At 46.3% G+C, this 9,333-nt stretch overlaps 1 long non-coding RNA gene across 1 annotated transcript; it reads left to right on the top strand.

Annotated features, from left to right (window-relative positions):
- Window positions 1-540: 540 nt before the first annotated feature.
- LOC107119585 lies at window positions 541-6,188 on the top strand. Its single transcript, XR_001482803.1, has 3 exons — window positions 541-573; window positions 5,793-5,907; window positions 6,070-6,188. It is a non-coding gene; the product is annotated as an uncharacterized LOC107119585 (long non-coding RNA).
- The last annotated feature ends 3,145 nt before the right edge of the window (window positions 6,189-9,333 follow it).

The following is a 9,333-nucleotide window of genomic DNA, read 5'->3' as shown; positions in this document are numbered from 1 at the left end:
GAGAGAAGGCTGAGCATCGAAGAATAGATTCTTTTGAACTATGGTGCTGGAGAAGACCCTTGAGAGTCCCTTGGACTGCAAGAAGATCAAATCAGTCAATTCTAAAAGAAATCAACCCTGACTGTTCCCTGGAAGGCCAGATAATGAAACTGAAGCTCAAGTACTTTGGCCGGTGTAATGTATCCAGTCCAGACATGTCCAGACAGGTCCAGACAAGTCTAGAGACAAACGTTGAGCTTCGCTCCAAGAGACAATGGACTATGCGGATCCTAGCCCGCTCCAATCAGGGGGCTAGGTTCCCGGCTGAGAGCCTATGGGACTCTTGGCTACTGTAAATAACCTATAGGGAAGTAGGGATGTGTTTTGGGTGGCGGTTTCTCGGGGGATATAAGCCGGCCTGTGAGCCGGCCAAAGTTGTCTTGTTCCGGATAGAATAAAGTATGCTTTGCTGAAATCACTCTCCATTTGCGTACTTTTCAGCCACCAAATGAGAAGGGAGCACTCACTGGAGAAGACCCTGAAGCTGGGAAAGATTGAAGGTCAAAGAAGACAGGGACGGCAAAGGATGAGATGGTTAGACAGTGTCATAGATGCAACAAACATGAAATTGAGCAAACTTCAGAGGACGGCAGAAGACAGGAAGGCCTGGCATGATGTGGTCCATGGGGTCGCGAAGAGTCGGACTCGACTGTGCAACTGAACAACAACAACACCTAACTTCTAGTCTGACACTACACCCCACTGGTTCTCAGTTTTTCACATCTTCTGAGGGGTATCTGCTTTGTCTTCTGAGGGGTATCTGCTTTGTCTTCATTTCTCCATGTTCTTTAGTCCCACTTTCTCATTCCCCTACCGTTGAACCAGAGCCCAGATCTGCTTGTACATCTGAAGATCCTGCCAGGGCTGCCTAGGTGGGACAAGTGAAGCATACATGATGAGCACGCTCATAGACCCACACATCATTGTAATTGTAGAATCATAGAGTTGGAAGGGACCTCCAGGGTCATCTAGTCCAATAATGTAGTAAGGATCAGACCTACTCAGCAATACTTCTCAAGCAACTTCTTCCTTGGCCTAATATAACCCAAGGCAATAGCCTTCTGTTGGGAAGTCCCATTGAGAGGGGAACACTACAAAACCACAACTACGAGGAAGATATCTGAAAAATACAGAAAAATCCACTGAAGCATTTTCATCAAAGATGCTGAAGCCATCATTTCATAAACAAAAAGCCAAGCACATTTGGGGTTAATCAATACACTGAATGAAAAAAACAACAACCCTCTCTCTGCTTCTTGCTTTGACAGAGGATATATTTAGTCCTTCAGTAAAGAGAAAGCTTTGCTGTGCGAGAGGAGAATTTGCTGTGCGAGAGGCACGACTGCCGAGTAGATTAAAAGGGCACAATCATACGTCAACATCTGGCAAGCGTCACACACCTGTCTCCAACCCGTAGTGTCCGGCCGAATATGCAGAGTTAAAAAGCAACTGGGAAAGTGTAGTATTATCCGGAAAATGCGGGGCGCGGGCGGACATCTGATCGCAGAAGCACTGGTATCCAGTTGCATCCAGCGCCCGTTCACATCCCACCGGATGTTTTGTTGTAAGCCTCCGTGGTATGTGCACAAACGCGCATGCGCATGAACATGGTACTGCTTCGTTGCCACGCTTCGCCATCACCGTGTGATCAGTGGCTGACGGCCTGAGCATGGAGCCTCAGGGGAATGTTGGATCGTGATACCACACTTCATTTTGCTCCGGAGCAAAAAGCTTCATTCCCCTGTCCCCCAATTATCTCGCTCGTGTGAGAGTTTGCAGGTAAATTGTGAGCAGAGTGTATGATATACCAAACACTTCTGTCATGGAAAAACAAATATGTGTTGCTCTTGTCATGTCCATGAGATGGAAGGTGCTTTGAAGCTCACGAAGGAGTCCCCAGTACTCTGGGAACCACATTCTTTCCCGGGGAAATGGGCCAGAAAATGCTGAAATTGCCATCAACAGGGAGATGGGTTTCTGCAGAGAGATAACCATTTGCCCAAACTGCCAGGAAGGGCAAGACAGACAGCAGTTGCCAAAGCATGAGCTGGGCAGTAAAATGTGTCAGAGCTGTGCACCACAGTGATTGGGGTATGAGTGCGAGGGTCGCACAAGGGGATAGACTCCCAAAGTCAGGATTGGACATGGGGAGATCTGAGTAATGTTGTTCAGACGCCAGGTCAAGCATTTGTTCCAGCTATCCGTCCAAAGGAGAAACACTGAGGTAATGACAGTAACCCTGAAGTTAAACTAGTGAATATGTTTTATTTTGTTTTCCTAGATCTGCTATAGCCTGTGTATACTGTATTCATTTCCCCCTGTGTAATGTGCTCTAGATAGTTAAGCTGTAGTAAATAAAAATCCTTTCCCTTGTTTAAGAAAGCAGACTGTGTTCAAAATACCTTTGACTGCTCATAAGCGCACGCGCACACATACACACAGAGGGGGAAGTTGGAGTTGGGAAACTGTACTCTGTATATGTGCAGAGGGCCTTCTACTGGCAGCATCCCAAACTGCTAGTAAACGTGATAGGCTGAGTTCGGTTTGGGTGGTGGCGGAACCAAAGAAAAGGGCAGAGGAAGGACATAGGAGAGTACAGTGCAGAAAAGGGCAACTCGAATTATAAAAGGGTTGGAACACTTTCCCTATGAGGAAAGGTTAAGGCGCTTAGGGCTCTTTAGCTTGGAGAAACGACGACTGAGGGGTGACATGATTGAGGTTTATAAGATTATGCATGGGAAAGAGCAGGTAGAGAAAGAGGTACTTTTCTCCCTTTCTCACAATACAAGAACTCGTGGGCACTCCATGAAATTGCTGAGCGGTCGGGTTAGAACGGATAAAAGGAAGTACTTCTTCACCCAAAGAGTGATTAACACTTGGAATTCACTGCCACAGGAAGTGGTGGTGGCTACAAGCATGGACGGCTTCAAAAGGGAATTAGATAAGCATATGGAGCAGAGGTCCATCAGTGGCTATTAGCCACAAGGTATAGATAGGGACTCTCAGTCTGGGGCAAGGGATGCTCTGTATTCTTGGTGCTTGGGGGGGGCAACAGTGGGAGGGCTGCTAGTGTCCTGGCCCCACGGGTATTTTTGGTCATTGTGTGACAGAGTGTTGGACTGGATGGGCCTTTGGCCTGATCCAACATTGGCTTCTCTTATGTTCTTAGGCAATCATCAACAGATTACACTGGTGCCACAAACTACTACCCGGGCCTATATCAGAAGAGACAGTCCTTTGAATATGTGGATCCCAGGATGTGTCAGGCTTTATGTGTCAGAACCAATACCATGAATTGGAAGTCAGTACAGAATAATGCAACAAACATGAAATTGAGCAAACTTCAGAGGACGGTGGAAGACCGGAAGGCCTGGTGTGATCTGGTCCATGGGGTTGCGAAGAGTTGGACTCGACTGTGCAACTGAACAACAACAACAGAACAATGCCCTGGAAGGCCAGATACTGAAGCTGAAGCTCAAATACTTTGGCCACCAAATGAGAAGGGAGCACTCACTGGAGAAGACCCTGATGCTGGGAAAGATTGAAGGTCAAAGAAGACGGGGACGGCAAAGGATGAGATGGTTAGACAGTATCATAGATGCAACGAACATGAAACTGAGCAAACTCCGGAGGATGGTGGAAGACAGGAGGGCCTGGTGTGATGTGGTCCATGGAGTTGCGAAGAATCGTACTTGACTGCACAACTTAACAACAACAACAGAATAATGCTGTTTATATGGACACAATAGCTCCCCACAACCAGGCTAATCCCTAACATGGGTTAAAGAAAAAGGAGGTGTCATCAAGTCGCAACTGATTCATGGCAACCCCATCCACAGGGTATTCCAGGCAAGAGACAAGAAAAGGTGGTTTGCCACGGCCTTTCTCTGCATAGCAACCCCAGTCTTCCTTGGTGGTCTCCCATCCAAGTACTGACCATGGCCAACCCTGTTTAGTTCCCAAGCTCTGATGATCCCTGGCTAAACTGGGCTATACAGGCTGTTTGGTTTTTTTAAAAGATAGAAGCAGCACTTGTATCTTTAAGAAAAGAATGCTGTCTTAGTAGCAGCTGTAGGAGTTGCTATGTGATCACAACAGTAATAATAATAATAATAATAATAATAATAATAATAATAATAATAATAATTTCAATTTATTAATCACTTTCCCCAGTGGGCTCAAAGCGATTTACAGTTACACATTATAGGCAGGGGACTAACAATGTTCATAGGGGATAGGGAAGACAACATATATTCATTTACTTACACACGCCGTCACTGCACGGTGTAAACGTCTTCTGGCTTGGCTCAGTCATTTTCTGAACTGCTGCTTTTGTCGACCAGGCTTCAGGACCGTATGTCAAATCGCCACACTGCCACCGCCTGGCCGAAAACATCCACTGCAGGGATTTTTGTAGCCGAGAAGCTCTTCCACCTTTTCCGAACCTTGACCAAGACGTCCCAACCGTCAGCTAACACCCTCCCACAAGGGAGATGTACTCGCTGAAGCTTTTGAATTGCTGGGTGGACAATGAGCTGGGGACAACAGGCTGGCTGCTCACACCAGCACGGGGCTCGAACTAACACACTTCGGATGTTAAGACAGTGGGATATCCCCACTGTGCCACCGCTCCCCAGCCTTCAAGTTTGGTTTCTGTTTGTAAAAGGCAGGGGAAGGGACTTTCTCAGGGTTATTTTGGCCTTTGAGGGAGTACTTATTGGGGCTAGGCAGCAACCATCAGACAACTTGATACCATGTGATTTGCATAACTCAGCCCCCAGGACTGACTGCTTGCTACTGTTCAACAGCAGACACCCCACAAAAGTGTGGTATAGTGGTTAGAGTTTCATACTAGAGCCCCCCCCCCCTCGACCCCCGGTCCAAAACAGTCCAGTGGCACCTTTAAGACCAAGTTTTATTCAGGTACAAGCTCTCCCTCCTCCCCTGTGGGGAAAATCTGCCCAATCCCCCCCCCCCCCAAGAGCTAGCTGTCCAAAACAGTCCAGTGGAGCCTGAGCGGTGATGTTGCCTTCTGACACAATTCCGGTGATGTCAGGGTGTGTGGCATATCCAAATGTTATGCTAATGAGCTATGCTAATGAGCTCCTGCACCTCTTTTTCTACTAAATGACCCCTGATCATTATCAACCTGCTGTTTGACACTGATAAAGTGTTTGCTGTTTTTTCACCCTGGCAGTCATGCAGTGAACATCTGAACCAGGAAATAAAGCATGCAGCCTTGAGATATTTGTCAGGAGGGCAGTTTAAGACCTGGCTGCATTCATGCCTAGTTCCTGCATGCAAAAGAATGCAGGTGGAAAGGGGCACATTTTGGAGTGTTCTCCTATGTTAAAAACTCAAGGCAGATAATATACCAGCACTGCAAGCAAAGAAATGGGGTAAAACTTTACTCCTTGTTGTGCTAGTTTTGCATTTGCACAGAGCTTTTCTATGTGAGGGAAATGCAAAGCTGGAGCCCAGAACCTGCAGTCTAAAGTGCTGCACCTCAGGGGTCTACCACCCACTCTTTTGCACAATTTGAACCAGGTTACAGCAGATATAATTTTCCAATAAGGTTGTGCTAGGCTGCCCTGGGTTTAATTTTTTTTAGCATAATAGACTGTTTGTGTTTTGCATAATGGTTTTCTTTTATTATGGGTTTTCCTTCCTAACTGGTTGTCAAATGAATTTTCCCTTTAATGTTTATATGATTTTATTTGCCTAAAACATTTACATCCTTTGAAACATTTCAGCTTCTGCTTTTGTGATGAGCAGCAAATATCAGTCTCTTTGAGAAGCTCCGGCAGGCGAAGAAACGTCACTAGCTCCACAAGCTGGCCTTCCTGTACCACTGCATCTCGGGTTTTGGTATGTTGGGGTGGGCTGGAGCATGTGTGTGAGAGAGGGGAGAGAGAGAAAGATCACATTTGGGAACTCAATTCAGCTCTAAATGGAATGCAGACTCCAAGGCACAATAATTTGTAAGAATCCATCTGGATCTAATTTCTTTTTATTTATTCATCTATATAGGCAATTTCTATGTGCCACCTCAGCAGAGTTTTCAAACCATCTTCATGGGAAGTAGACAAGAGTCACTGGAAAAGACAACAATGGTAGGAAAAGCTGAAGGCAGCAGCAGAAGATGAAGACCCAACATGAGACGGATTGACTCAGTCAAGGAAGCCACGAGGGCCCTCAGTGCACAAGACCTGAGCAACGCTGTTAACAATAGGACGTTTTGGAGGACATTCATTCATAGGACTGAGGCATGAGATTTGATTATATTGTTTATTGTGCCATCGATTGTTTTATTGCTTTTACTGTTTTATTGTTTTACTACATGTAGTAAGCTGCCCTGAGCCCACATGTGGGATAGGGCGGGGTACACATTGAAATAATAATAATCACCATCATCATCACCATCATCATCTTCATCATCATCATCATCATCATCATCTTGCCATAAGGTAGAAGCGACTTAATGGCACTTAACACACACAGGGGCAGATCCTGGAACTAAGCACTAAAATCTCCTCTGCTGCTTTCCCCAGCATCTTTTTGTTCCATCAGCACACCCTGACCCGGATAGCCCAGGATAGCCTAATCCTGTCAGATTTCAGAAGCTACCCAAAATTGGCTTTGGCTAGTATTAGGAAGGCCAATCTCCAAGGAATACCAGGGACTCATGACATAGAGGCAGGCGATGACAAACCACCTTTGAAACATCTCTTGCCTTAGTCTAGCTTGCCACCAGTGGTTGTTGTTGTTCAGTCGCACAGTCGAGTCTGACTCTTTGCGACCCCATGGACCAGATCACGCCAGGCCTTCCGGTTTTCCGCCGTCCTCCGAAGTTTGCTCAATTTCATGTTCGTTGCATCTTTGACACTGTCTAACCATCTCATCCTTTGCCGTCCCCGTCTTCTTGGACCTTCAATCTTTCCCAGCATCAGGGTCTTCTCCAGGGAGTGCTCCCTTCTCATTTGGTGGCCAAAGTATTTCAGCTTTAGTTTCATTATCTGGCCTTCCAGGGAACAGTCCGGGTTGGTTTCTTTTAGGATTGACTGATTTGATCTTCTTGCAGTCCAAGGGACTCTCAAGAGTCCTCTCCAGCACCATAGTTCAAAAGAATCTATTATTTGGCACTTGCCCTTCCTTATAGTCCAACTCTTGCAGGCATACATGACTACTGGGAATACCACTGCTTTGACCATGCAGACTTTTGTTGGCAGGGTGATGTCTCTACTTTTTATCATGCTGTTTAGGTTCGCATAATGCTAAAAGGGCTTCTAGCTGGTCGGCAATCTTAGGATCTTCTGGCTATTCTACACACAATGCCATATGGTAATTAATTATCTCCCTGCCTGCAACCCCCCTACAGCCATTAACAAGCTTAATAAAACTAGGAAACAGTTATAGCCAACTACCACTATTTTGAATGTCCTTTTATTTATTTCATTTGAATTTGCCATAATAGTATATAATCTTGTACTTCCTACATTTCATGGTAGTTCAACCCTGCTGTTAATTTATTCTTCTTCATGGCCTCATACACACACATGTATATTTGCCTAGTGAGTACTCACTCTATATGCATCTGACAAAGTGGACTATTCTATGAAATTATTTGCTAAAATAAAATTTTGTCAAGTTTTTGTCCCCCAAGAATCCTGCTTATTTTCACTCCTATAGTTATACAAAGGAAGGCAATGGCAAACCATCTCTGCTCATCACTTTTCTTGAAAACATCACGGTATGACACTGGCTATCATAGGGAGGCCACCTCAGCAGGGTAAACTGACACAGAGTCCACCATTTTCTCCATGGGAACTGATCTCTGCCATATGGAGAGCAGTTGCAATTCTGAATGATCTCCAGCCCTCACCTGGAGATTGGCAACAATGGCTTCCCAGGAGAAAATGGCTGGTTTAGAGGGTGGAGTCTATGGCATTGTACCTATCTGAGGTCCCAACCCTCCTCAAACCTCACCCTCTCCAGGCTCCACCCCAGAAATCTCCATGAATTTCCTAACCTGGAGTTGACAACCCTATCTCCTTCCCAGCCAACCATCAACCTACCTTTACCTGCCCTAGTGACTTCAGCTTTCCATCTTCCCACCACCTGCAGCCTCTACCTAGGAAAAGTACAGTCTTTCTCCACATTGGGGACCCCAGTAGGAGGAAAGCAACCTCAGCAAGGTATAATGACACAGAGTCCACCCTGCAAAGCAGTCATTTTCTCCAGGGGAACTGATCTCTGCCATCTGGAGAGTAGTTGTAATTATGAGTGATCTCCAGCACTCCCCTGGAGATTGGCAGCAATGGATCCCCAGAAGGAAATGGGTGGTTTGGAGGGTGGAATCTATGGCATTATACCTGTCTGAGATCCCACTCCTCCCCAAATTCTGGCTTCTGTAGACTCCACCACAAAATCTCCAGGGATTTCCCAATCTGGAGCTGTAACCATAGTCAGGACTGGCCCAATGAGTTCCCCACCAAGGCCACAGTAGGCCTGGAATGGGCCTCCTGCCTTTGCCTTTTTACTGACAGAACCAAGCTTGGTTGCCACTGAGGAAAAAGTTAGCCCCACAGGAGCCAAGCAGGAGAAGTGTCTTCGTCAGGAGAGACAGCCATTTTGGCAGTTTATTCTGTCATGGCAGTGGCTAGGCTGGCAGTGGGTGGGGGAGAGGAGCGGACCCAGCACCCAGCCAATGGCACGTGAGTACTCGAGTGGCAGTTGATGGGCCAATGGCTGATGGAACGCACAGCAAAGCCAGTGGGAGAGCCGTAAAGTACCAATATGTTTGGATTTTATATATATATATAGGATATTGAAAGAATATGGTGAGATAGCAGGCCTTGAGTATAAATTATGGTAAGTCAGAAATGCTTGTATTGGAGATTCCCCCCCCCCCACACACACACACATAGGCTTTGGATGTAAGTAGGACAGACATGTGAAACCAAAACAGGTGGTTGCCAGCTCTGAGTTGGGAAATACCTGTCAGGTTCCACAGCCAACAACTGAGAACATGCTTATCAGAAAGGTTATACTTTATTGAAGAGCTATAGATGCATTAACAGAGGCACTATTAAGAATGGTGTCGCCCATACAAGCATAATGGGATATATGGTATTCGTATGCACCCCCCCCTCGGGCCAATTAGCCACATTCCTACGCGTGGGAGAAGGAGCCCCAGGCCGTTAGAGCGAAAGCTGGGAACCGACAGCGCTCCCACAGTTCCCTCACTCCTAGACACCACACCACCTGCACAGCTATAGATAAGCAAGTGCTACT

Source organism: Gekko japonicus, unplaced genomic scaffold, assembly GCF_001447785.1.
Source record: "Gekko japonicus isolate JY-2015 unplaced genomic scaffold, Gekko_japonicus_V1.1 scaffold280, whole genome shotgun sequence".
NCBI classification, from domain to species: Eukaryota; Metazoa; Chordata; class Lepidosauria; order Squamata; family Gekkonidae; genus Gekko; species Gekko japonicus.
Note: the sequence above shows the minus strand (reverse complement) of the source record. Positions and strands in the feature narration are given on the sequence as shown.